This window comes from Pan troglodytes, chromosome 4, assembly GCF_028858775.2.
Source record: "Pan troglodytes isolate AG18354 chromosome 4, NHGRI_mPanTro3-v2.0_pri, whole genome shotgun sequence".
Classification (NCBI taxonomy): domain Eukaryota; kingdom Metazoa; phylum Chordata; class Mammalia; order Primates; family Hominidae; genus Pan; species Pan troglodytes.
Genome location: NC_072402.2, coordinates 47932340 through 47959582, shown reverse-complemented (window position 1 = coordinate 47959582; position 27243 = coordinate 47932340). Strand labels below are relative to the sequence as shown.

General features: G+C 39.8%; 1 protein-coding gene across 19 annotated transcripts in view; it reads left to right on the top strand.

Annotated features, from left to right (window-relative positions):
* Positions 1-27243, top strand: part of MAST4 (microtubule associated serine/threonine kinase family member 4) — a 575831-nt gene that overhangs the window by 94465 nt on the left and 454123 nt on the right. The gene's annotated exons all lie outside the window — the stretch shown is intronic.

The window sequence follows — 27243 nt, the reverse complement described above, 5'->3', positions numbered from 1 at the left end:
CCAGCCATGAGCTAAAATTTCAAATGCCACTGGCTAGCAGTTTTTGGAAGATTTTCAACTCCCTTTTCTTCAAATACAAGAATGTTCTGAATGACCCTATGTTCCTTTCTCTTCCCTTGATTACGGTCACTTCATCCAAGCAATTTTAGCCTTTCTTCAGATACTTGTTTGTAGTTCTGAGAGAAGAAAACACCGTCATTTAAAGAACTTCTTATCTAGCACTGTTGAAAAATTGAGGAGGTGATTTGAAAAATTGAGGGGGTGATTTTTAAGAGAGCCAGAGCAATGGAGGTTTTGGTGAAGGTGTCATCTGTACTTTGATAACCTCATTCCTGTTCTTCCGGAATATGAAGGTGTTCACTGGTGGTTCTGCTGATCACGCCTTTACAGGGGTGGCTACTCTTTCTCCAGCAATAGGTGTCCCATGGGGCATCTTGAAGTAGAATGTTGATAGTTGCGTTCAATTTTAGACTGGTAAATAAGAATTGGGCATTTGAATTTCAATATACTCACTGTGTAACTGTTATTGAGTATACTTTAAGTGACCTATAATACTGCTTCATTTAACTTTATCGTCCTAATAACTCTCTTAGAGTGACAATAACTTAGGTTAGCCACTTGCCTAGGGTTCTGAAACCAAGTAAATGGTGGAGCTGGAATTGCTGTTGTTGTCAGTCGTTAGACTAGATAGGCTTTCTTCTTCCTACAAATTTTATATACTAAAAAATTTTGAAAAAAGACATTTTTCTTTGGGAAAAATAGGGAATGTCAGATCCCTTTGGAGAAGGTTTATTAAGAATTCAGTATCTTTTCAGTACCTATTGGTTATGATAGCTTAATTTTAAATTACTACTTTTTCAAGTGTCTTAACTCCCCTAGGGTTTTTGCCAACGCCAAAGAAATATCTCACATTAATGCCATTTTTTGATGTGCAAAGACTAAATTGAGTAAAAAACTTTTCAGAGTAGATGGATTACAGTAAATAAAACGGCTACATAAAAAATGAACTTGGTGTCTTAGTCCATTCAGGTTCCTATAACAGAATACTATAGACTGGGTGACTTATAAACAACAGAAAATGTATTTTGCACAATTCTGGAACTTGGGAAGTTCAAGGTTAAGGTGCCAGCAGATTCATCGTCTCGTTAGGGCCCATGTTCTGGTTCATGGATGGCTGACTTCTTGCTGTGTCTTCACTTGGTGGAAGGGCAGGCAAGGGACCTCCCTGAGATAGCTTTTATAAGGGCATTAATCCTATTATGAGGGGATCCGCTTTCATGACCCAATCACCCCCTCCACAAAGCCCTGCCTCCTAATACTATCGCATTGGGGGTTAGGATTTCAATATGAATTTTGGCGGAACACAGACATTCAGTCTATTGTTCTTAGTAATGGCCATCTCTTCATTCTCTATGGTAATGATTGTGAGTGTCCTAGGCTAAGAGTTTATTAAGAATGTACAGTGAATGCTGCACAATTTTATTTTGATTCTCCCCAGGGCAAGAATTTTACATATGTAGGTGTAAAAATTACAGGAACCCAAGGACATATATAAAATGTCTCTAGTGAAAGTCATCTTTTGTTTTTGTGTAGCTGCAAAAGATGCTACAGGTTACACTGCACTCTCAGGTATATTATATAAAGTATGCTTCTTGCGTTTTTGCACTCTCTCTCGCACTCTCACTCATGTGCTCTGTCTCTCGCTCGCTTGCTCTCTCTCGACCTCTTAGGTGTTCAATCGCATGGTAAGAGAAGCATCCCAAGAGTTGTAAGAACATTTAACCTCAGTTCTAACTTCACTGGGCCTGAGACTTGAGCATGCTTATTCTTTTCGTTGCTTTTCTGTATCCCCTGTCTCCCTATATAAGCTCTTTTGTGCTCATATTTTGTTTTTTGTTCAAATTCACCTCTCTTTTGATGAGTCTCTCCTCTCTTGCTCTCTTTTTTTTTTTTTACTTTATTGTAGGGCTGTCCTGAGTCACATAGGCTAGACCCAGCTAGGGGAATAGCCCATGTACATCTTCCATCCCTGGGAGATGAACCAGGGCTATTCCGCAAGCTGGGCTTCCATCCTTTGAATATTAGAGGCAATAGGTGTTCCACCATCAGAACACTTAAGCTAGTCTGTTACTTCCGCAGTGGACTCATTAAATCATTTTGCTAGGGGTCCTAATATATAAAACAACCAACTTGTTTGCATATCATTTATCGCCTTTTGATTCCCTTACCGTTCTGCAATCATCCCATTGTGAGGGCTCTGGTCAGGGCCTGCTTTCTAGCTCATTGCTGACTTTCTTGCTATGTCCTCACTTGGTGGAAGGAGCAAGGGAGTATATACATACTCAAAGTATATATATACTTCAAGGTATTCCAGTGTGCTTTGAAGTAGGTTGGTGGTAGCTGTCAGCCAGCTAAGAAGAAAAGAGAAGGAGTGTGCTTACACAGTCATCTGTCCATTGAATAATGAAATCTATTGCTCAAAAAAATATATTTCTCTGATTTTAAAGTTTGTATTTTTTTTTTTTTTTTTTTTTTTTTGCTTCACTAACATGCTTCCAGGTGAACTGTAACAATGAATATCCACAATAGTACAAAGGTTACAAAATTTTACAAGATAGTTTTTAGGGATCAGCAGGTCTCTTGCTCTATTTAATATGTTATTGGGACTGAAAATGTGAAAGTGTGAATTTAGCAGCCAATCCCCCGGGAAGTAATGTTTCTTCTCATGCTTTGCCTTGCTTTCAACAAGTCATTAAAGATCAGTGTTGTAATCACATGAATTATAAATGTTTTACAAATGTTGACTGTGTTTGATACAGTTTTACAGTTGTAAGGCATCTAAAAAAAATCTAAGAATAAAATATTCCAAAAAGTGTGGAAGTTTTATAGGTACAACAAAAGCTGCAAAGTAAAGACTTTATTATTTATCTTTGTATTCTTTTAATAAGTTAAGCTCTTTTGGGAAAACCATGATTTGGAAATGAAATTGTTGAACTACCAAATGTGTGTTTTGTTTTCACTTCACCACAAGAAAATGAAAGAAATGCATTTGCCACAATTCGCTAACAAGATGAGCAAGATGTGATTTTAGGAAGATTTTTTAAATGCCTACTATTATAAAACACAGTGCTAGATGCTATCAGATGTCTTAAGATTATAAAACAAAGTGCTAGCTGCTATCAAATCTCTTAAGATTATTAAACAGTGCTAGATGCTATCAAATGTCTTAAGATTACAAAACAAAGTGCTAGACGCTATCAAATCTCTTAAGATATGGTCCTCGCTCTCCTAGAATTTTTAATCTAGATTGGGGTGCCTTTAGAGAGCAAAAAAACTGTAAGTGTACAAATGTGGAAAGAGAAACAAGCTAGCAAGTACTTTGGGAGGAGTAGGAAGTTCTTACCCAAAGTTGTAGTGATCACACAAAAAAAGCTTTATACAAGGGGAGGGATTTGCTCCAACACTGAAGTGTGGAAAAGGCTTAGGTAGCTAAGGATAGAATATTTTAGGCAAAGGGAATGGTACATGAACATACTTGAGGGGAAAACTCAAGCTAGATTTAAGTTGGCTAGACTGGAGGCTTACAGAGAAGATTAAGTTCAAATTCATGGTGGCTGGGACTGGTTTTCAAGATGGACTAAGCATCAGAATCGTCAGGGAGCGCATTGAAAGAATAAGTTACACGGGACCCACCCTGGACTTCTTGAATTTGAATTTCTTGGAATAGAGCCTGGAGCTTGGGTGTTTTTTCAAAAGCTCCCCAGCTGAGTCTGAGGCGTGGGGCTGTCTGGGAACCATGACATTGGCATGAGAAGCCAGTAAAAGTGTGCTGAAGGTCCACCCCTTTCAGTGGTTTCTGGCAGCCAACAGTCCCTCTCCCTTAGCTCATATAAGTCAGCTTGGAAGTAGGGAAGGTATTCTCCCTGCTGCTATTGTCACTTCCAAGCTACTGTTCTTTCTCCTTTAAAAATTTGCACTCCTCTAATGATCAGTGATGTTGAGCTTTTTTTTCTTTTTCTCTTTCTTTTTTTTCTTTTTTTGAGCTGGAATCTTGCTCTGTTGACCAGGCCAGAGTGCAGTGGCACGTCTTGGTTCACTGCAACCTCTGCCTCCCGGGTTGAAGTGATTCTCCTGCCTGAGCCTCCTGAGTAGCTGGGACTACAGGCGTGTGCCACCATGCCCTGCTAATTTTTGTATTTTTAGTAGAGATGGGTTTTCGCCATGTTGGCCAGGCTGGTCTTGAACTCCTGATCTCAGGTGATCTGCCCACCTTGGCCTTCCAAAGTGGTGGGATTACAGGTGTGAGCCACCACGCCCAGCCAATCTTGAGCTTTTTCTCACATGCTTTTGGCTGCATAAATGTCTTATATTGAGAAATGTCCTTTGCCCATGTTTAATGCCTTTTTTTCTTGTAAATTTAAGTTCCTTGTAGATTCTGGATATTAGACCTTTGTTAGATGGATAGATGGCAAAAATTTTCTCCCATTCTGTAGCTTGTCTGTTCACTCTGATGATAGTTTCTTTTGCTGTGCAGAAGCTCTTTAGTTTAATTAGGTCCCTTTTTTCAATTTTTGCTTTTGTTGTAATTGCTTTTGACGCTTTTGTCATGAAATCTTTGCCTGTGCCTATGTCCTGAATGGCATTTTCTAGATTTTCTTCTAGTGTTTTTATAGTTTTGCATTTTACATTTAAGTCTGTAATCCATCTTGAGTTAATTGTCTAAGGTGTAAGGAAGGGCTTCAGTTTTAATTTTCTGTATATGGCTAGCCAGTTTTCCCAGCACCATTTTTAAATAGGGAATCCTTTCCCCATTGCTTGTTTTTGTCAGGTTTGCCGAAGATCGGATGGTTGTAGATGTGTGGTCTTGTTTCTGAGACCTCTATTCTGTTCCATTGGTCTATGTGTCTGTTTTTGTACCAGTACTATACTGTTTTGGTTACTGTCGCCTTGTAGTATAGTTTGAAGTTGGGTAGCATGATCCCTCTATCTTTGTTCTTTTTGCTTAGGATTGTCTTGGCTATATGGGCTCTTTTTTGGTTCCATATGAATTTTAAAGTAGTTTTTTTCTAATTATGTGAAGAATGTCAATGGTAGTTTAATGTGAATAGCATTGAATCTGTAAATTACTTTGGGCAGTATGGCCATTTTCATGATACTGATTTTTCCAAACAACAATGAGATACCATCTCATGCTAGTCAGAATGGTGATTTTAAAAAGCGAAGAAACAACAGATGCTGGCAAGGCTGTGGAGAAATAGGAACGCTTTTACATCGTTGGTAGGTATCTAAATTAGTTCAACCATTGTGGAAGACAGTGTGGCAATTCTTCGAAGACCTAGAACCAGAAATATCGTTTGACCCAGCAATCCCATTATTGGTTATATACCCAAAGGAATATAAATCATTCTATTATAAAGATACATGCACACGTATGTTTATTGCAGTACTATTCACAATAGCAAAGACATGGAATCAACCCAAATGCCCATCAATGATAGACTGGATAAAGAAAATGTGGTACATATACACCATGGAATACTATGCAGCCATAAAAAGGAATGAGATCATGTTCTTTGCAGGGACATGGATAGAGGTGGAAGCCATTATCCTCGCAAACTAACACAGGAGCAGAAAACCAAACACTGCACGTTCTCACTTATAAGTGGGAGCTGAACAATGAGAACACATGGGGATATGGAGGGGAAAAACACACACTGGGGCCTGTCGGGGCAGAGGATGGGAGGAGGGAGAGCATCAGGATAAATAGCTAAAGCATGCAGGGCTTAATACTTAGGTGATGGATTGATAGGTGCAGCAAATCACCATGGCACACATTTGCCTATGTAACAAACCTACACGTCTTCAACGTGTATCCCAGAACTTTAAAAAAAAAAAAAAATCTGTGCTCATTGAAGCACTTGTCTTTAGGCTTTAGCACCTCCTATGGGTTTTAGTATCAACCTCCTAGTCACACCCACTCATTCACTGATGTCATTCCTTCCTCCCTCACCTTTCACCCCTTTTCCTGAATACTTCTGTCATTCTCATAACTTGAGCATCAACATGATGGTCAAGTCAACATTCTGACCTCTCTAGTGCTTGGCTTCCTCAGTCCAACTATGTTTTCTTCCCCCAGCTTCAGCTGCACACATGCATTCATGGCCATACTCTATGCTAGCAATTGGTTCTCAAAGTGTGGTGGGTCACCCACTAGATCCTTTCAAGAATCTGCAAGATTAAAATTGTTTTTATAATAATACCGAGATATCATCGGCATTTTTTTTTACTGCATTTACATTTGCACTGATTGGCAAAAGCAATGGTGAGTAAAATTGCTAGCACTCTAGTGTCCAACAACAGTACTAGTAGTTATTGCATCCTTCTATCACTCACTTGCAGTAAATAATGGCACTTTCACTTAATATCCTGATGAAGCAGTAAAAAAAATTCTTAATTTTATTGTATCTTAACCCTTGAGAGTACTTTTAAAAAATATTCTGTGTGATGAAATGGGAAGTATGCATACAGCATTTCTGCACAATGAAATATGGTTGTCTCAAGGAGAAGCACTTGTGCGATCGGTGGACAGACTATGGTTATCAGATGTAGACATTTGGCAGACACTTTCTTGAATGGAAACAAGTCAACTTCTCACTTCAAGGAAAACAACTGTACTTGTTGCCAGTGATTTTAAGTCTTCAAGTGAAAATTAGGGTTTTGGAAAACTTATATCTGCTACCCTGAACTTGAGAGCTTCCCAATATTTAAAGACTTTTTTCATGTGTCTGTTTTTGGAACATCTGTATAACTTAAGGAACCAGTATTTTCCAAGTGACCGATGTACGATGTTTCAAAATTATGCATGGATAAAAGATCCATTCAAAATGCAAGATAGACTAATACATTAATGATAACCATATCAGAAAGTTCATTGATATGGTTTGAAATTTTAATTACAAATAACCTTTAAGAAACTAGTACTTGCTGAGTTTTAGGGTAGTGTTGAAGAATTTCCACAATTATCTGAAAGTCTGTTACAATAGTCCTTACTTTTTGCAACCACATGTGTCTGTGCAAGGGCAAATTTTCTTCAGGCAATTGAACCAAAATAAGATACCACAATAGATTGAGTGCAGAAGCAGATATGAGAATGCAGCTGTCTTTTAAGCTGGACACCCAAGAGATTTGCAAAAAGGTAAAAACAATGGCACTCTTTCACCATTATGCTAACATGTAATAGATTTATTTTTAAATGAATTATTATTTTTTATTGTCTTCTCTGGTGCTTGAATCAGGGCGAACTAATGTTTTTTAAATGTCTGTTTTAATTTCTAATATGGTAAATATCAACAGATATAATCACAAGGATTTATCATAGATATGACACCTAATAACATTTATGAGTACAAAGGGGGCCTGAAACCAAAGTCTTCAGGAACTGCTGCTGTCCTAAGCTAAGTCAACACCCATAAGCTACAGCACGTCCTAACTCGATTCCCAACATTCCATGACCTAACCACCACTTTTTATCCTTCCACTCGTGTGTACTTCATTTCTCCTTGGGAACCTCTGCTTCAGTGGCTCTACCTGTTTCGCTATCCACCACCCATCTCGTGGCCTGGCTTCCCTCCTAACCCACTTTAGAGTATGTAGTCTGGACTCCTGCAAAATCCCTTGCCTCTCCCTCACCTGATGGACTGGGCTTAACACAGCCCTGACTTTGTAAATCCAAGTACCCACACTCTCAGTTCCCGCAGCTGAGTATCTTGGAGACAGCTGAGTAATCAATCTCACTGGTGTAACCTCAGCTCTGCTGTCCCATCTTACTCATTCTCATTCCCTCCTCCTCTTCTTGTCTCAACCCTACTCTCAGCTGTCTTACCCACCCCTTTCCACCCATCCCCACTCCTATCCCTTCCCTTCTTGTCTCAATCCTACTCTCAGCTGTCTTACCCACCCCTTTCCACCCATCCCCACTCCTGTCCCTTCCCTTCTTAGGCTACTGTGTCCCTATCTGTTCCTGGCTGTCCTACCCCCTTGCTGGCTGCTGCTTCTCTATCTCTTTTACAGGTACTTCTTTCTCCGCCCAGTCTATGGAGGTTGGAGTAGTTCAGTGTTTTATTCTTGGCTCTCTCCTCCATCTGGACATTTGCTTTAAGTGATGCAGCTATCCAGCCCTCAACTCTAAATACTGCCTGTAAGCAGTGTCTCCTGTATCTCTGGCTCCAGCACTGATCTCTCACAGGAACTCCATATTTATGATCCATCTGTCTGCCTGGCATCTCCACTTGCATATCTGCTGGGCATCTTAGCATAACAGAGCTTTTGCTTCCCCATCTCATAAATGGCACCACCACATACCCTTAGACCCCCAAGATGTGAATTGTTCTTCATTCCCCTACTGTTCTTCACATCCCCCACACAAGTTCTGTGAGTTCTGTGGCCACTGCCTTTAAACTCTCCCTCCATGGCCATAACCTTCCTGTGGGACACCCCTGTTCTCGCTTGAACTCTTGTACTTCCTTGGTCTCTCTGCTTCCACTTTTACCTCCCTATAGTCCAATCTCTGTTTGTCAGCTTTTATCTTGTTTAAAGTATAAACCAGTTTATATCATTTCTCTGCTTAAAATCTATTGATAGCATCTCAGTACAACTAGGATACTAGTTTACCACCTCCAGGCCCTATGTGATCCAGTCGCCATCTTCCACCCTGACCCTCCCTCCAGCACAATCTCCCCCAGCCACGTTAGTCCTCTGTCTTCCTCACTGGTACCCTGTTCTCATCTCAGAGTCTTTGGGTTTGCTGTTATTTCTTAAATGTTCCCTTCCTTAGATCTTATAGTCACACCATCTTATCATTTAATTCTCAAATGTTATCTTTCTCAGAAGTTTCCTGACCGCCCCAGCAGCACACCCTCCCCCAAGCCCTGGAATTCTTTAGCACATTGCCCTATTTTATTTTTTCTTCAGAGAACTGCAGGCCCTAAGGGGTGGAACTGTTTTTGTTGATGTTCATCCATCTCACTTTGAGCAGAAGTTCCAGAGGGATTTTTTTGTTAGTCGCCAATCCATTAATTCTCTTTGTCTCATGGACCAACCCAAATGCCCATCAGTGATAGACTGGATAAAGAAAATATGGTACATATACATCATGGAATACTATGCAGCCATAAAAAGGAATGAGATCATGTCCTTTGTAGAGTCATGGTTGAAGCTGGAAACCATCAGTCTTAGCAGACTAACACAGGAACAGAAAACCAAACACCACGTGTTCTCACTCATAAGTGGGAGCTGAACAATGAGAACACATGGACACAGGGAGGGGAACAACACACACCAGGGCCTGTTGGTGGGGCGGGGGGCAAGGGAGGGAGAACATCAGAATAAATAGCTAATGCATGTGGGGCTTAATACCTAGGTGATGGGTTGATGGGTGCAGCAAACCACCGTGGCACACATTTGCCTGTGTAACAAACGTGCATATTCTGCACATATATCCCGGAACTTAAAAAAAAAAACAAACCCCAAACTCTTTGTCTCATAGTAGGTATACAACACATTTTTCTTGCATGAATGAATCAATTATTAACAGTGCAGCTGTGATTGTGAAACTAGATATATGATAGAAGCTGCATGGTTGCTGTTACCGACATTTTTGGTGTTGACTGCAGCCCAGTGTCTTCTGCTCTGTGGCTTTGCCTCTATTTCCCTCCCCTTCTCCCTTGAGGCATAATAAGGGTGTTATGGCCAAAATGGAAACTGATAATTTTGTTTTCTCTATTGGCAGCAAAGAGAATAATTAACTGTAGTTTGAAAAGCAGAATTATATTACCTTTGCATTTCTTAACAAGATATTTTATAGAAATGATTCTATTATTTCATGTTGGAAAATTGTGATGGTTTATCACTCCATTGTAACCCCATACAAATTTTTGTTCTCGCTCTTTTTTTGTATTCAAATTATCTTTAATCTTGATAAAATCCTTTAAGCCTTAAATTTTGATATGATACGCTTAAATGTTTTGAATTTTATATTAAACTTGTCAGAACTGGTGGGTGGATCACCTGAGGTCAGGAGTTCAAGACCAGCCTGGCCAGCATGGCAAAACCCCACCTCTACTAAAAATATAAAAACTAGCCGGGCTGGTGGTAGTGGGCACCTGTAATCCCAGCTAACTGGGAGGCTGAGGCACGAGAATTGCTTGAACCCAGGAGGCAGAGGTTGCAGTGAGCCGAGATCATGCCATTGCATTCCAGCCTGGGCAACAACAGAGTGAGACTCCATCTCTCAAACAAAACAAAAAAACACAAAAAAACAACAACTGACTCTAAGCAAGTCCTTTCTCTGTATGGAAATGAGGCTGTGAGATTAAAAAAAAAATTATATATATATATATATATATACACACACACACACACACACATATATACACATCGGTGTATTAGAACTTCTGGATAACATATTCAAGTGTCCTTTTATTTATATAAAATGGATTGCTTATGGCTCTTTAGATCTTTTAATATTAATATACTGAGATCATCTTGGGAATTATTTAAGACTGATTTGCAAATATGTTTTTAATCTTTTGTGTTGCATTATAAGTGCTATTTACATTTCCTAATAATAAAGCACATTTATTAATCATGAATATAATCATTAATGTAATTAAGTAATTACCAAAATAATTATTGGTTATCATTACTATTTTATTGAAGTCATTACTAGTGCATTTTTGAACATGTTTCAACAAATCATGATTAACTTAAGGTTTGCATTCTAGCAAGTGACCAAAACTTGGCGGTTTCTCTTTATAGGTTGTATGGGCATGCAGTGATTCCATGACCTTTGAGATAAATCATACAACTTGCTTTTTAATGAATTTACTTTAAATACATTTTGAGAGATTGAAACTGCTACTCAATGTCTTATAGTACCCCACTGTGTTTTCTTTGTTGTTCTGCCTGGTTCTTTACAATTAGTAAGGTGCATCCCCGTGTCTCTCCTCACAGAGAGGGGTCTGTAGCTCTTATGTCTAATTTTCTGTTTCACTTCCTTGCTTATCTGTATTTCAAGCCCAGGTGTGTTTACCTGTCTAGTTTTTGTGGTACATTAGGCCTTGGTTTTCTGATCCAGCACATTGAGTTTCTCAAGAGTTCAAAGCTATTGCTATTTGAATTTGGATGCTTCTTTAGTGAAGTCTTCATTTCAAAGATTACTTTTTCTGTTTTCTGAACTTGGTTTTCTGTAAACACAACATAAATCATGGAAAAAGTCGTGCATTTGAAATAAAAAATAAGGTCAGGTCCTGATGCTGGAATTTCACTGCCTTGAGTGAGTTGCTTCAGGTTTTTTAACCCATCTATTATTTTATCAAATGGAAATGATGATCATATCAACCTTATAGGTTATAGGATTTTTTTTAATGAAAATTCCCTATGAGAATTAGTTTTCACCTTTTAGAGGACTTTACTCTACCTAAAACATGAACTTTGCAAGTTAAAAACTTTAGAAAATTAAATTCATATACAGTTCAAAATATACTAGGCTTTTACATTCACTTTTGTCTTTATTCTTGTTACTGAAAAAATATTTTTCCCTGTGGAAATGTTTTGGGATATGATCACTTTTGCTCAGATAATTGTGAGTCCTGAGTGAGTGCTGCTCCCAGGAGCAGACTTTGAAGTTTCATGATAGAAAAAGTCTATAATGTTGATTGGCTCCTTGGCCCTTTCCTCTTTCTCCCATCAGGGAATGGGAGCATCGGCTGCTGGACCTGCTGGCCCAGGAGTGGGTAACTGCCATATGCAGAGCAGAGGATCCTCATCCCAGTGGTCCCTCGACTGCCATGGGGTTCACTCTTGTTTTTATTCACTTACTACCACCAAGTATTTATTTAGAACTTTCTACGGGCAGGCTCCATTCCAGGCTCTGAAGATAGTCTTTCCTCTCATGGAGCTGACATTAGGGGTAGAGGGAATGTGGTGATGGGCAACACAGAAATAGTTACGTTATGTCAGTGGTCCAGTGGCGTGCTAAGATAAAAATAAAGCAGGGTAGGAGGGCCATGGACGGATGCTGTGTGTGTATGTGGGGAGTGATATTTTAGATAAGTTGGTCAAGGAAGGCCTTTCGGTTAGGGTAACATTTGGGTAGAGGCCAGAATGAAATGAGACAGCCAACTTTTAAGGGAATCTGCAGCAGGAGGCTTCCAGGCAGAGGAGCAGCAAATGCAAAGACCCTGAGGCAGGACTGTGTTTGAAGATAAAGAGGTGAGTGTGGCTGGAGCAGAACAGGCAAGAAAGGAAGGGCAGGTTGACAGAGGAAATCAGAAAGTTACCAGAGACCCAATCAGGTAGGACCTTGAGGCCATTGTTAAGTCTTGGCCTTTTGTACTGAGTGGATGCAAAGCCACCAGAGGGTTTCAGTGTGAGGAGTAATATAATTCAACTTAACGTTCTGAGAGGATCACTCTGGCTGCTGTGTTGAGAATAGACCACAGGAAAGTTGGTGGAAGCGGGGAGATCAGTGAAGATGCCCTTGTAGGAGTTCAGAAGGGGGATGACAGTGGCTTTACAAGGAAGTGGCCAGATGTGACCAGAACCTGGACCTATTTGAAGGGTGGACCTGTTAGGATTCATTATGGATTAAATGCACATCCTTGTGGCTCCCCTCCCGTGACGAGGTGGCTGGCGTAGCACTGCTAGTGCATTCTCCATCCTTCATGAGTGTGTTCCTCATGTGGGGAGGGGAGTAGGGGGTAGGAGGCTCTCAGCTTCTCAAGAATTCCTTCGGCATTTTGAGAAAGGCTTGATTCCCAGCAAACAGATTCGGGAAGAAGATGACGCTGACATGATAAGAGTTCTTAAGTTTTAAGCTTACTTTGTGCAGCATTTATGGCATGAGCAGCCTGAAAAATGATGCCTTTACCAAGTCATGTAAAAGCAGTAATATTGACCATCTTATATGTATGCATGGATGATCATTGTCATAAAATCACTTTACATTGTGAGTAATATCTAGGTTTATTAGTTGAATCGGTGGGAGCATGGGGGTGTAGGGATAGGGAATGGGAGTAGCAAGATCAGCACTTTCTCTCCAGAGCCAGTGACCCAACTTCTGCAGGGTGAACTCTATAGGGATGCAGCAATGGATGCAGCAGTGGAGTGTTGTTTTTTAACAGCTTTATTGGGATATACTTTATACACATAAAATGTGCTCATCTTGTGTGTACCATTCAATGATTTTTTAGTAAACATACAGAGTTGTTGCCCTCATGCTCATTTACAGTCACTCCCTGTTCTCTCCAGAAGAATGGTTTTGTTATTCTTAGGCATGTCCAAGGTTCGGAAATAGTCATTAAGCTAGTATACAGGAGATCAAATCAGGAGGAAAGAAGTATGTTTATCTCTGCTCCAGTTTGATCTCTTTAGGCAATCAGAAAATGTGAGCTGCCTTGGAAACACAAAGATCATAACATTTTGAGTCACAAACTTTTATAGGAACCTGAAGCATTAACACAACAAACAACATTACCTTGTCCATATTTTACATAAAGTACAAGAGTGTTTAGGTGGATGATGTTGGTCAGTGTGTTTTTAGTGATTGCCAGGGTAGAGGAAGGCCAAATAGACCAGGTTTCATTAACATTATAATGTTCCTAGGTTAGTATGTTCCAGAGTTTTATGATTAAGAAACACACTTCTTAAGTACCTGAGGTTTTTTTTCCCTGTAACCATTTGTATCTCATTTTATTATACCACTTCTATTTGGAGTGCTCAAATCACCCTTGCAGAAGTACACACCGTTGGGTTGACTCATTTGTTCATCAGAAAAATAGCTGTAGTGTATCAAGTACATACTAAGTGCCAAGTGTTCAACATCAGTTTCCTTATCTGTGAAATGGGGATCTTGAGAACTACCTCATTGGGTGCATATAAATCAGTTAATAAGTTACTCCTGTCTATGTAACAGGCCTCAGTTTTGAGCTACAGGCTAGACTTTGTTGACCTGACCATAGAGCTGCTGTTCCATCCTTCATCTCTGTTGAAAGCTCCTTTCTTCTGCATCCTCTCTGTTGCTTGTTGTTCTTTTTTTTTTTTTTTTGAGACGGAGTCTCGCTCTGTCACCCAGGCTGGATGGAGTGCAGTGGCACGATCTCGGCTCACTGCAAGCTCTGCCTCCCGGGTTCACGCCATTCTCCCGCCTCAGCCTCCTGAGCAGCTGGGACTACAGGCGCTTGCCACCATGCTTGGCTAATTTTTTGTATTTTTAACAGAGACAGGGTTTCACCGTGTTAGCCAGGATGGTCTCTATCTCCTGACTTCGTGATCCGCCTGCCTCAGCCTCCCAAAGTGCTGGGATTACAGGCGTGTCTTCCACTCTTAAAAGCTTGCTGCTAATCACTGTTGTTCTTGCTCCTTCACTTTCCTCTTTCTTGTCTTTTGTGTATTCTTTTCATATGTAAGAATCTTGAGCTCGCTTCTTGGAAAGCAGTCAGGGAGAAGTTTCAGCTGTTTTAGAGTGCTAAGCAGTCCTAGAGGTGGGGTCACTCAACCCAGCAGGAGAGTTTTTGTTCTTCCTGGCCTGGGATCAAGCTGTGAATGTTAGGTGCCCACCAAGCCACAGAAATTGTTGCTCCACAGTCATCCATAGTTCCTCTGCTGACCTAGTTTTTGGACGGAAATTCATTCCAGAAATGTCCCATAAGCCATCTCTAGAGAGTGGAAATTGGAGGATCAGGTTTCCTGCTTTTTATTTACATGTGGTAGTTTGGAATTCTGCTTGCACAAATTCACTTGAGATTATCTAAAGATTAAACTTACTGTGGTGCTGTCTGCATTTCCTGTAGCTTCCTTTTTTCTGTTTTTAATGGGTATAGCATGAGCATGTTTAGAATGATAACACCAGAAACCTCACTGTAATTAAATACATGTGCTGCTTCAGTTCTAGAAAACTCCCAGGTGTGTTTCTAATCGCTGCTGCATATAGGGATTTTTTTAAAGATAAAAACAAAAGATATAAATGATAAAAGGAAATCTGAGCCAAATATATAATTATACAGATGAATGTTGTGGTGTTATATTGGACAGCAGAGTCAAATCATGTTTCACAGGAACGGTTTCAGGTTCCCCTGAGTCTACTTTGACACTTCCATTTAAAATGCTGTGAAATGAAAACCTAGTTGACTACAAAACTGCATTTTCAGAATGTATTTTTGTAGCCATATGCCTGGCACTTAACTAGTATTTAAAAACTGAGCACTCAAAGCTTCATGATTTTTTAATCAGAAGATATGTTTTCCTGATTCCCTTACCATATATTCATTTTGCTGTAATAAAGGGTTAATCAGTCATGCAATGAAAATTAATAAATTCAAAACCCTTTTGCATATCATATGAATAGCTAGCACTTTTGAATACTTGCTATATGTTAGGCAGTGTTTGATGGTATGTATGTTATTTTGTGTCATTCTTTAATACTTCTTGGAGGTAGGTACTGTTATTATCCCCAATATTTAGGTAGGGAATCAAGGCTTAGTAAGGCGAAGTAACTTTCCCATGGTTACACATGATGTAAATAACAGTGCTGGATTCTAAGCCAGTGGCCCTAGCAGGTTCTCTATGCTGCTTTGCATCTTAAAATATACTTGGAAAAAGAATCAATTGTGGAGTTTTAGTACTGTGAAGATTCCTAGGCTCTACTTTAAGTCACAAAATCTAGCCCCGCCCCCCAGATGTTGCTAGTTAAGTTGATCCAGGGATATATCTTTAAGAAATATTGCCATACTATCCCCCAAATATGTTTTATCATCAACAGGACAAAGGACATTAGGGAAATGCAGAGACCTTAGATGAGCGAATCCATGCATTTGATGATGGCTGTAATCCACACCAGGGGCAGAGAGGATTCAGTAAGTGTCACAAAATGAGTTGGAGGACAGAGCCAAGCCCCAAACCCACCATTATTCATAATGCCATATGAAACGGGAGGACAACTTAAAATTTAAAATTAAATTCATGAGAAGAAGAGGCAGTATTTGAGCTTCATAAGACACATTATCCTATATGTTCTTTTAAGGGACATTTAGTACTTACAATGAGTACTGTCCATGAGTTCCTTTTGCTGAATGATATTCCACAAAAATGTAGAATTTTCCAAGAAAGTGTGTGTTCTGAGTAATGATGAAAGAAATAGTAATTTTTTTTTTTGTTGAAGTGATCAGGTAAAACCCTCAAACTAATGATTCATAAACATTCTTCATCTTCAGTTAGTCCATTTTATTCTCCATACCTGGCTGTTTTGAGTAGCTGCCATTATATGAAAAAGAGACTTAGCTCCCTGGTGTTGATCCAAAGGTTTTGACTTCAGTTGATACATAACTGTTGCAGAATCACTCATTGTTTATTAAATATCTTGACTATAAGAAACTTTGCTTTTAGGCCTCATTAGAATGTTTAATAATAATAATTTCTTCATACTCTGATGTATGTTAGAGTTCGTAGTCAAGATGTATGTCAGATTTGTAGTCAAGAAACTACGGATGCCGTGCTAGCCTTTCAGTTACTGTAATTTCTACTTGGAGTTATACTCACAGGAACTTTCAAAGCTTTGTGGTGGTCTTGGACATTCAGGGTGTGGGGCTCTGTCTTCTGTCCCTTAACCTGCTTTCCTGCAGAGAGGCCCTCCCCGTGAAGAGAGCCCATTATCTTAATAAGATTCCAGTAAGAGGCTCCTGACTTCCAGTCCCTCCTTGGGGAGTCCTGTCAACTGGCTGGTGATGTTGAAAGTGCTAGAAGATGTTGCCCTTTTGTGGACTAGAAATACGTCACAAACGGGCTTCCGGCTCACCACTCATTTGTTTCAAGCCATTGTTTCCAGCCAGGATTCTGACACTAGGTGCTGTGATAGTAGAGCCACAGCTGTGTGTTCCTCATCCCTGGGTTGGGCTGCCATTCAGAGAAGAGGTCACTTGGTGGGTATACCAGTTTGCTAAGTCTGCTGTAACAAAGTACCACCAACAAGGGGGCCTTAAAAACAGAAATGAATTTTCTCATAGTTCTGGAGGCTGGAAGTTCAAGATCAAGGTGCGAGCAGGGTTGGTTTCATTATGAGTCCTTGCTTCTCAGTTTGTGGTTGGCTCTCTTCTCTCTTTATCTTAACATATCCCTCTTTATCTTCCATGCCTGGCTGTCCTAATTTCCTCTTCTTATAAGAACACCTGTCATATTGGATTAGATACTTAACCTAAATACCTCTCTAAAGACCCTATCTCCAAATACAGTTAATTCTGAGTTCTGGGGGTTAGGATGTCAACATGATTTTGGGATATGGTGGTACGGGGGAGCAGAATGTAATTCAGCTAATAACAGTGGGAAAATGTTAGCTCATAGACTGATGGAAACCAAGGGCAGGGGTGTGTGCTGTGGTAATGAACAGTGGGTTCTACACCCTGGAACCCAGGTTGATTTCTTTTGGTAGTATTTGCTCAGGAGTGCTTTATGAAAGACTTACCATGAAGACAGAGCCTGTATTACCATTGATGACAGTAACAGCTACCGTTTGAGTGCCTGTTTGTACCAGACTCTTTACACGTCAACTCTGGTCCCCACAAGGATGAGGATGTCGCTGGTAGGTCCGTTTTAGAGAAGACTGAAATTCAAAATAATGAAATTACTTTTCTGAGTGTGCAACACCAACCTAGATTCAAACACAGCTCTGCAAAGCTAGTCCTAGTTTTGCTGCACTGTGTGGCCTCTGTGTCTTGCTTGCTTTTATTTGTGGAAAGAGTGCAGGACTTGGAGTTGGAAGATGAGGTTCGTGCCTTAGCTTAACCATCGAAGTCTGACTACCTTGGGGCAAATTTAACTCTGTCTGAACTTTAGTTTCTTGACTAGTCACATGATATTGGTGATAATATCTCTATCACTGGAAGTATAAGCATTACATGAGAGTGTGAACAAACCTCTCATAAGCTCTAGGTCATGTTGAATTTTGTTGTTAAAGGAGCAGTCCATAATTACATAGAGAATCTGGTAGTGGAGCCCATCATACCTAACAGACTCTAGGTGAGCCACTCTGAGCTTTAGTTACCTTTTCTTTAAAAAGGAAAGTAGTACCTGGCATGTGGTAGCCAGTGTAGACTGTTCTGACCTCCTTGTCTGAATTGAGTTTGCTGTTGGTTTCTGTTTTGTCTAAACTTAGCCTTTCATTTTCTGTTATTATGAGCACCAAGCATTCATTTTCCCCTGGTGATAGTGAGCTGCATGTTTGGCTATTAAGGTTTTAGACGGGCAGGCTGTTGCAAACCCGTTTAGTAGCCATTAATCATTTAAAACAACAAAAGTACTATCCAGAAAGTGGAGTTTCAGTTTTCCATGCATTACCTTTGACCATAAGTGAATTTATTTCCTGGGTGGTAGCAGTGTTTCTAAAAATATAAATGATCGGGGAAAAAAGCATTAAATGCTAAAATTCCTTAATAATAGGCAAATGGGATAGAAAATCAGTCGGTAATAAGAATTTTATATTGAGAGAGAATTATGTCCTGTGCAGGCATAATACATATACTTTCTTTACTAGGAGCACAACTAGTTTTCAAACTTGGTGTTCTCTTTCCTCCATGTCTGTCACTTCTTTATTCCAAAGGCACCTGAAATATTTTTTTGCAGGTGGCTATATTATAGAAATATTCAGTGACATTAATTTTTCCTTCTTCTGTTGAAATTATGAAATATTACACATTTCCAGGAAAGCACCAAGAATATTGCGGATACCACCTAGATTTTGCTATTGCTGATATTTTGCTTTGTTTGAAATTAAAAAAAAAATTCTGAAGCTTAAAGTTTACTGCCCTACTTTACAGGCACCAGGGAATTTGTTATGTTCAGGAATACTGAAGCATCAAAATGAATTTTTTTTTGAGACAGGATCTTGCTCTGTTGCCCAGGCTGGAGTGCAGAGGTGCAATCATAGCTTACTGTAACCTCAAACTTCAGGGCTCAAGCAATCTTCCTGACTCAGCCTCCCAACTAGCTGGGACTACAGGCATGTGTCACTGTGCCTGGCTAATTTTTTTCATTTTTTGTAGAGATGGAGTCGTGCTATGTTGTCCAGGGTGGTCTTGAACTCTGGGCTCAAGCAGTCCTCCCATCTCGGCCTCCCAAAGTGCTGGGGTTATAAGCATGAGCCACCATATGCAGCCCCCAAAATGAATGTTAAAGGCCAAATATTATAAAAAATAATCACCAGACTGTTTGAATCCCCACTTTATAACTTACTAGCTTTGTGATTCCTAACCTCTTTGAGCCTCCTGTGGCACCTGTGGGTATTATGGAGATTTTAAGCTTTAGAAAATGACGTATTCCACCCAAATTTGGTGCCATACAGGCAAGTGGGCTGTGAGCCATTTTAATGTTAGGACTGGCTGTCTCCTTTTCCAGCCAGTGCTTTCTAGTGGCCCATCATATAGCTTGATACCCTTGACTCTCACAGTAAAAGGAGAGAGAAGTTCTGGTCTCCACTGCCTCTCTCCTTACTTTACTGAAGTCGGCCCTTGCCATCTGTGGAGTTGGTGTGATCCATTTCTGCTTTGATCCTACTGACAGTGCTGCAAGTTTAGCTGCTTCCATTTCTCTCCTGGATTTAGTAATTTTTAGTTGTAGAAGTGATGTGACTGCATTGAGATTCATCCTGATCTGATTTGCCAGAGGAAGCAAGCAATATTTGGTTTTCCAGATGGAGAAATATTGTGTTTTTTAAAACTCTCCCCGCAATAGGCAGTGTCTGTTTTATAATATATATTATACCATGTCAAGGTCAGACTATTTAGACTTTTATTCTTCTATTACTTGGTAAGTGGACAAAAGAGAAGGGAACTTTAGTAGCATCTTGACCTTGTTAGGTGGCTGGGATTTTTCTCACTGATCATTTTCCTTCTCTGTTCATCTTTCTTCCTTAGATGTGGGTCTACAGACACACATTAAATCTTCCATAGCCCAGGGAATTCCCTGGACTTGGCTACTAAATTCTTATTCTACTTTTGTTATATAAAATAATAGGCTGATTTTTTTGGGGAAAAATCTAGGTTATGGATTCTTTTTTATTCACAAATAGGTATCTTCCTTCTGTGAGAAGCATTGGTGGGTTGGTTTGCCAGGAATGTAATTCTTTCTCTTGTGGACCCGCCGTCTGGGTTGTCAGTGGTCTTAACTTTCCCTTATTGTGTGAGAACGGCCAAGCTCTGGCATTGCTCCCAGGAGGTGCTTCCCCAAAAGGGATTTATTCTACGAGTCATTTGAATCTAATAATTAAAACAAAACAACATGTAGCTTTTAAAAAAATTTGTTCTTTATGTATCATATGTAGAGAGAACAGTATGCACATTTTGTGTGTAAAATTTGATGAATTTTCTCAAAGTGAATATGCCCGTGTAACCAGCACCCATATTAAGAAAGCAGTTATTCCAGAAGCACCCTCACCTCCTTCAAGTGAGTGCCTCTTCCCTGAGATGAGCACTAACCTCTAACACTGTGGATTAGTTTCGCTACTCTTTGAACTCTATATAAATGTCATCATACGGGATGTCCCATTGTGTCTTGCTTCATCTACCAAATGCTGCGTCCATGAGGATCATCCTTGTTGTGTGTGGCAATAGTTTATTCTTTCTCATTTCTACATGGTTATGCCATTCTATTATTATTTACCTATTGTGATTGTGACAAATTATGACAAACTTAGTGGCTTAAGGCAGTACAAGCTACTTCTTTTCTGAAAGGTCTTTCTAGAAGTCAGAAGTCCAAAATCAGTTTCACTGGCCAAAAATCAAGGTATTGGCAGGGCTCATTCCTTTTGCAGGGTCTGGGAGAAGAATCAATTTCTTCAACTTTTCCAGCTTCTGATGGCCGCCGAGATTCTTTGGCATGTGGCCCCTTCTTCCATCCTCAAAACATATAATTCCAATAACTGTTGCCTTTTCATATCACCTCCTCCTCTTCTGTCATCAACTCTTCCTGCCTCCTCCTTAGAAAAACGCTTTTGAGGCCCAGAGCAGTGGCTCATGCTTGTAATCCCAGCAATTTGGGAGGCCAAGGCAGGTGGATCACTTGAGGTCAGGAGTTTGAGACCAGCCTGGCCAACATGGTGAAACCCCATCTCCACTAAAAATACAAGAATTAGCTGGGCATGGTGGTGGGCGTCTGTAATCCCAGCTACTCAGGAGGCTGACGCAGGAGAATTGCTTGAACCCAGGAGGCGGAGGTTGCAGTGTGCCGAGATCATGCCATTGCACTTTAGCCTGGGTTACAGAGTGAGACTCTGCCCCCCACCCCCCTAAAAAAGATGCTTTGGATTATATTCAGGGCCTGCCTGGATGATCTTGGATAATCTCCCCATCACAAGACCCTTAATTTAATCACACCTGTAAAGTCTCTTGGCACATAGAATAACGTTCACCAGTTCAGGAGATTAGGATGTAGATATTTAGGGGGGCCATTTTTCAGATTGCCATACCTGTTGTGTGAAGATACTATCATTTATCCGTTCTACTGTTGATGGACTTTTTGTGTTGTTTTCATTTTGGAGCTATTATTAATCATGCTGCATGAGTATTCTTAGTATTCTTGTGCATGTTGTTCTGTGACTGTTATACACACCTGCTAGTGTGTGCATGCACATACACAATGCACACTTATGTGGTATGTATATATTTAGGAACCAGTCACATGGTAAATGTAAGTTTAACCTTAGAACATAATGTCAAACAGTTTTCCAAAGTGATTGTACCAACTTCTGCCCCTGCTAGTAGTATATGAGGGTGCCAGATGTCTTTTATAAAGAATAGAGCATAGTTTGGACCTGGCAGTTTTGTTCCAGAATTACACCCATTGTTAGCCCCCATTTTAGACCCTTTGTATGTATTCCAGGATTTTCCAAAGTGTGTTTAGATGAATAGGAATCTGCAGAGACTGTCGGAGAAAAGACTTATCTTATTTTATCAAATGAATTACTGGACCTTGCTAGGAGCCTCACACTGCAGATGAACACATTAAAGGTCTTAATCTTGTTTAACTTTATATTTGTTTGCTTTATGTCTGCCAAAGTGGATTGAACTTTGACTCAGTTTCCCTCTTTTGATATCTTAAAGAAATAGAGTTCCAAGAAATACCCTTTGAAAATTCTGGAATGAATCATAACTCAGAATGTTCTTTGCCGAAAAAGTAATGAGAAGTTTCCTTTTAGAAGGAAAAAATAAACCCACTAGTATGTCTTTGAGTATTCACTCCACAAAGACCTATCTATAGAGAAATAAAAACTATCAGAAAATGGGTTGAATTTTGCTCCTATTTGGTTTTGTTTTAGTGAAACCTATACGTTAGGGAAAGTTGATTTGCAGTATTGCAATCTTAAATTTCACATCAAGGAACCCAGTATAAGAAATAGTTTCTGGTAACTGAGAACAGTGTCAGTGGGATTCATCCAAAAATATTTGTCCCTGATGTACTTATTTTCCATCTGGATCTCTCCACATATTCCCCCATGCCTACCCCTGTTCTTACCTTTTTTTACTTCTCTAAATCAGCATGTAGCAGAACAATCTGCTTCTTATTTCTTCTTTCTTTTGGTCTTTGTTTTTTTTGTTTTTGTTGTTTATTTAAATTCTAATCTTGTCTGTATGGGTAATGGTTCTCCTTGTACCATATAGAGGTCAAGATCCTTGCTCTGGGGCACACAGCCCACCTGGAAGGTACCCCGCTCTCCTTCCTCAAACAGCCCTGTACCTTTCCTGGGTCACACAGTAATCTGCTGATGGTGATCTGGGGAGGACAGGCTGAGACTGATGGGACCATAGAATATGAGTAGAAGAAGCACTGAGAGTGGCTGAAATTTAGTTTTGAGGTTAAAATAACCAGTGTATGGATACCCCTGAGCATGAGCTCTATAATTGCTTCACCCTTCTACCTGGCTTATGTTGAGTATCAAGCAAGACATGAATATATTACTCAAATATTAGGAAATACATTACTCAAATAATATTTTACACTATGAAGTTTGGGCTTGTTTACCCTCCTCCATTTCCGTTGCATTTCTTCTTCAATTGAATCAACATCTTTACTATAACTTTTTAAAAAGGTTTTAGTTTGTACATTACTTATTGCAAACGTTTCCTAATATGCCCTCTTGTGGGGTATATTGTGATGCTTTTATTAGTATATTAGTTGTCAGTATTTATCTCTTTCCACAATGGCTGGTGAGACAAGTGGAGAATTAGAACTGAGGTTCTAATCTAGTTTGGTGATCTCAGCTTTAGATCTGAAGACTTAGAAATGAGGCCTGGACCAGATGGCCTCTTATTTTTTTCATGATGGTCTAATTCTGTCTCAGTGATGACAATCACAATAGCTGAAATTTATTTCCGTGTGCCTGATACTCTCATAAATACCTTATCTATATCTCAACTCATTTAATCCTGATGATAATTCCATGATGAAAGTACTTTTGTATTCCCATTTTACAGTTAGGAAAGTTGAGACACAGAGCTTTAAGATCACCCAGATGGTAAGTGGAGGAGCCACCATTCACACATAGGTGTCTAACACCAAGTCCCTCTACTTAGTCTTTCTGCTAAACTGCCTCTCTCTGGCTACACAGATGACTCACCCAAGCTGCTGTTTAGTCTCCGGTCTTTTTCAACTACCTAATATGCAAGGGGGAGACATGAATCACCTGAGGGTGTGAAAATCAGGCCCTTTGTTAGTTGCGCATGGATATGTTCTTGGTTGCCTAGGAGACTTCACTAGCCACCAGTCTCTGTGCCTGTGCCTGTATCATCGAAACTGTCCATTAGGTTTTGGTGTTTTCTCCTAAGAGAACACAAGAATGAGGCTCTCTGACTTAAAAAATCTAGGAACTGAGAAGAACAGACCTCCTATTTATGAAGATAACATTGAGCACCTCTCTCTTGATGTGCCACTGTCTGGACAGGCCTGGATGAATCCTGCAGCACAGTGATTCGAGTCATTGTCTTCCTTTCTTCATCTGAATCTTACTTTGGTCCTGTGCTCATACTTGGCATTTCCTTCTGCTGGCAAATCTTGTTTCCCCACTGAAAGTGAATTCCTTGCATTTTCTTAAATGCATAACTGAATATAATACCTACAGCTTTCTTCCATAGCTTTTTCTGCTGTTACTGCTTTTTTGTCTTTTTTTAAACAATACCACTTTTTGGATAATGAATTGTTGCTTTGCCGCACACTGAGTGGGAGCCCCTGCTCACGTCCGGTCACTGGAGAAACAGTCTGGTCTGTCTGTGGTACTTTGTGGTCCCCACAGGTCCTACCTGTGGTTTTGCTGGGCTTGTTTGGTCCTCTGCCCTACTAAAGCTTTGGCTTCTCTCACGTACATTCTCTCCTTCCATTGGTATTTGAATCTGTTTCCCCCACCTAAGGACAGACCTCTGGCAGACTGGTCTTTGATGTCAACAGATATGGGTTTATGCTACCCCTGGGGTCCATGATGACTTTCCAAGAGGCACTGGGCCCATGGAGAGTAACAAGGAAATTACTTCAGATGTTCAGCTTCCCTATATACTCTTTCCCAAAACAGATCCACCTGGGACACAACTGGACTAATGGGTTGCCTGGCTTTACCTCTCCCAAATCTCATCATGTCCTGTAGTCACAGGAAGTAATCCCCACTCCTCAGGGTGCCAGAAAAAGGGAAAATGAGAAGATTGTTGTATAGAGGGCATGAATCTAATGTCTTAGAAATTAGTCCTTTTGCAAATCAAATGTCTTCTAATTTTTTTAAACAAAACTGAACATGACCCTGAACAGTTTGTCAAAAAATGATGATTATCATGTAATGTGTTGATGATTTTTTTGGCATAAATCTCAGGAATTTAAAGAATTAAGGGCCACAGCTATCACAACACTTCTTTCATTCCCATCAACTTATTTACATGAACAAGGCTTTTACTTTAATACCAAAAAATGGAGTGGACCGGGGACTGTTGTGGGGTGGGGGGAGGGGGGAGGTATAGCATTAGGAGATATACCTAATGCTAAATGACGAGTTAATGGGTGCAGCACACCAACATGGCACATGTATACATATATAACAAACCTGCACACTGTGCACATGTACCCTAAAACTTAAAGTATAATAATAATAAAATAAAAATTAAAAAATAATTTAACCTGAAAGACTGGTTCAGGCCATGACAGGAAAAAAAAAAATGGAGTGGAATTACTGTTGAAATATTGCTTATTCTGACAATAAAAATACTCATTTATGGATACAGATATCAAATTATCCTATCCATCTCATTGAGGAATGCATTTCCAATAAAAATTTACTTTAATGCTTTAACTTTTAATCATTATAAAATTATACATTTGTTCTCTCAAATTGCATTCTACTAATAGTTTTAATGATAATCTAGATTAAATTTTTAACATTTAGAACCATTTGGTCACAGGAAATAAAAAATACATTTTAATTTTCATAACTATTTTTGTTGCAGAAGGAGTATGATAGTATGATCAATAAAAAACCCTAAAACATAAAAGTGTTTTATTAGGATAAAATTCTGTGAGAGAAATGGAATGGAAATATAAATTTAAGGGAAAAAAAGGAACTATAAAAATTTGAGCGTAAAAGGGAAGGTTGTTCATGTATTTTAAATAACAATGGATACATTTAAAAGCTTGAATAAAAGCAGTTTCATTTTAAAATTTCATTATTTACAGTATGCAAGAAATTATATACCATGCCACTATTTAAACCTAGGATGAACAATTTTAGATTTGATCTCTCTCTGTGTGTGTGTGTGTGTGTGTGTATGTATGTGTGTATTTAGAGAGGGGGTCTTACTCGGTTGCCCAGCCTGGAGTGCAATGGTGCAATCACACTTACTTTGAACTCATGAGCTCAAGCAATCCTCCTGTGTCAGCCTCCCGAGTAGCTGGGACTACAGGTGTACATCACCGTGCCCAGCTAATTAAAAAAAAAAAATTTTTTTTTTTTTTTTTTTTTTTTTTTTTTCTGTAGAGACAGGGTCTCCCTATATTACCCAGGCTGGTCTTGAACTCCTGGCCTCAAGCAGTCCTCCCACCTTGGCCTCCCAAAGTGCTGGGATTATAGGCATGAGCCATTGTGCCCAGCCTAGATTTTGACTTTAAATTGTGTTAGAAGATATATGGATTTTAAAATTCTTTGTAGACCATTTCTCCAGGGCATCTCACCTGGACAGGTAGGGCTCATGATAGAAGCATACATCCCTTGTTTGTTGTGTTTTTTGGCTATCACCTTGACTACATTAACCATTGTAGTAGAGTCCCATGACCAGAACTGATGTCACCTTTATCATTTATATCTTTCCCTTCTGTTTTGACTCAATTCCCAATAAGCCAAGCAATATCCATTCAACAAACACATGTCTCCTAGTGCATTATGCATGGGTCTCACAGGTGAAGAGGACAAAATTCTCCCTCAAGGAGCTCATTCTGTAGGGGGAGACCAGCGCTTCTGATCCCAGGCGATGAGTATTAAGCAGGAGGGAAGCGAGGCTTTCCATGGCACACTGGACCCTGAAGAGGAGCGTTTCCTAGAGGAGCCTGGACTTCAGGCTAAGCAGAGCCCTGGAGGATGGAGACCCAGGATGGGCCCAGGACTATCCAGCCAGGTGAGGGAGGAGGCTACCCTATACTCTGTGGCTTGGAGGTGGAGAGGAGGGATTCATTCCTGGCAAAAATGCTGCTATTAAGATAGAAAGAGAGCCATCATTCTTGAATTAGGGGTTAAGGGGGCAGGGAGATGCCTATTTCTATGGTTTTTAAAACATTTCTTCTCTAATTTTCTTATGTAGGCAAAGGTCAAAGTGGATATTTTTACTATTATAAATTAGTAGCTATGCCTATATTCATAAAGAAAGGCCTCCTTTGGCACTTTTAGTTTTGACTGTTTTCTAGCAAATTGTGGGTGAGTACCATATCCAATGTATTAATTTTGACATATGGTTACACCTAGTGCAGTCTCAGCCAGGCAGTCCCTTGGGGTTACAAAGGCATAGAGTTAAATTTCCCAAGTTGGAAAAAGGCTTTCAGAAATGAGTTTCTCACTCCACTTGAAGTGGCTTTGCTACTGTTTCCCTGGGGAGGTTGCTAGGCATTTAATAGATCTCCATGTTAGGAAAATAAATTCTTTCTAGCATTGAAGTCTAAGGTGGTGTTCCCCCACCCCTTGGC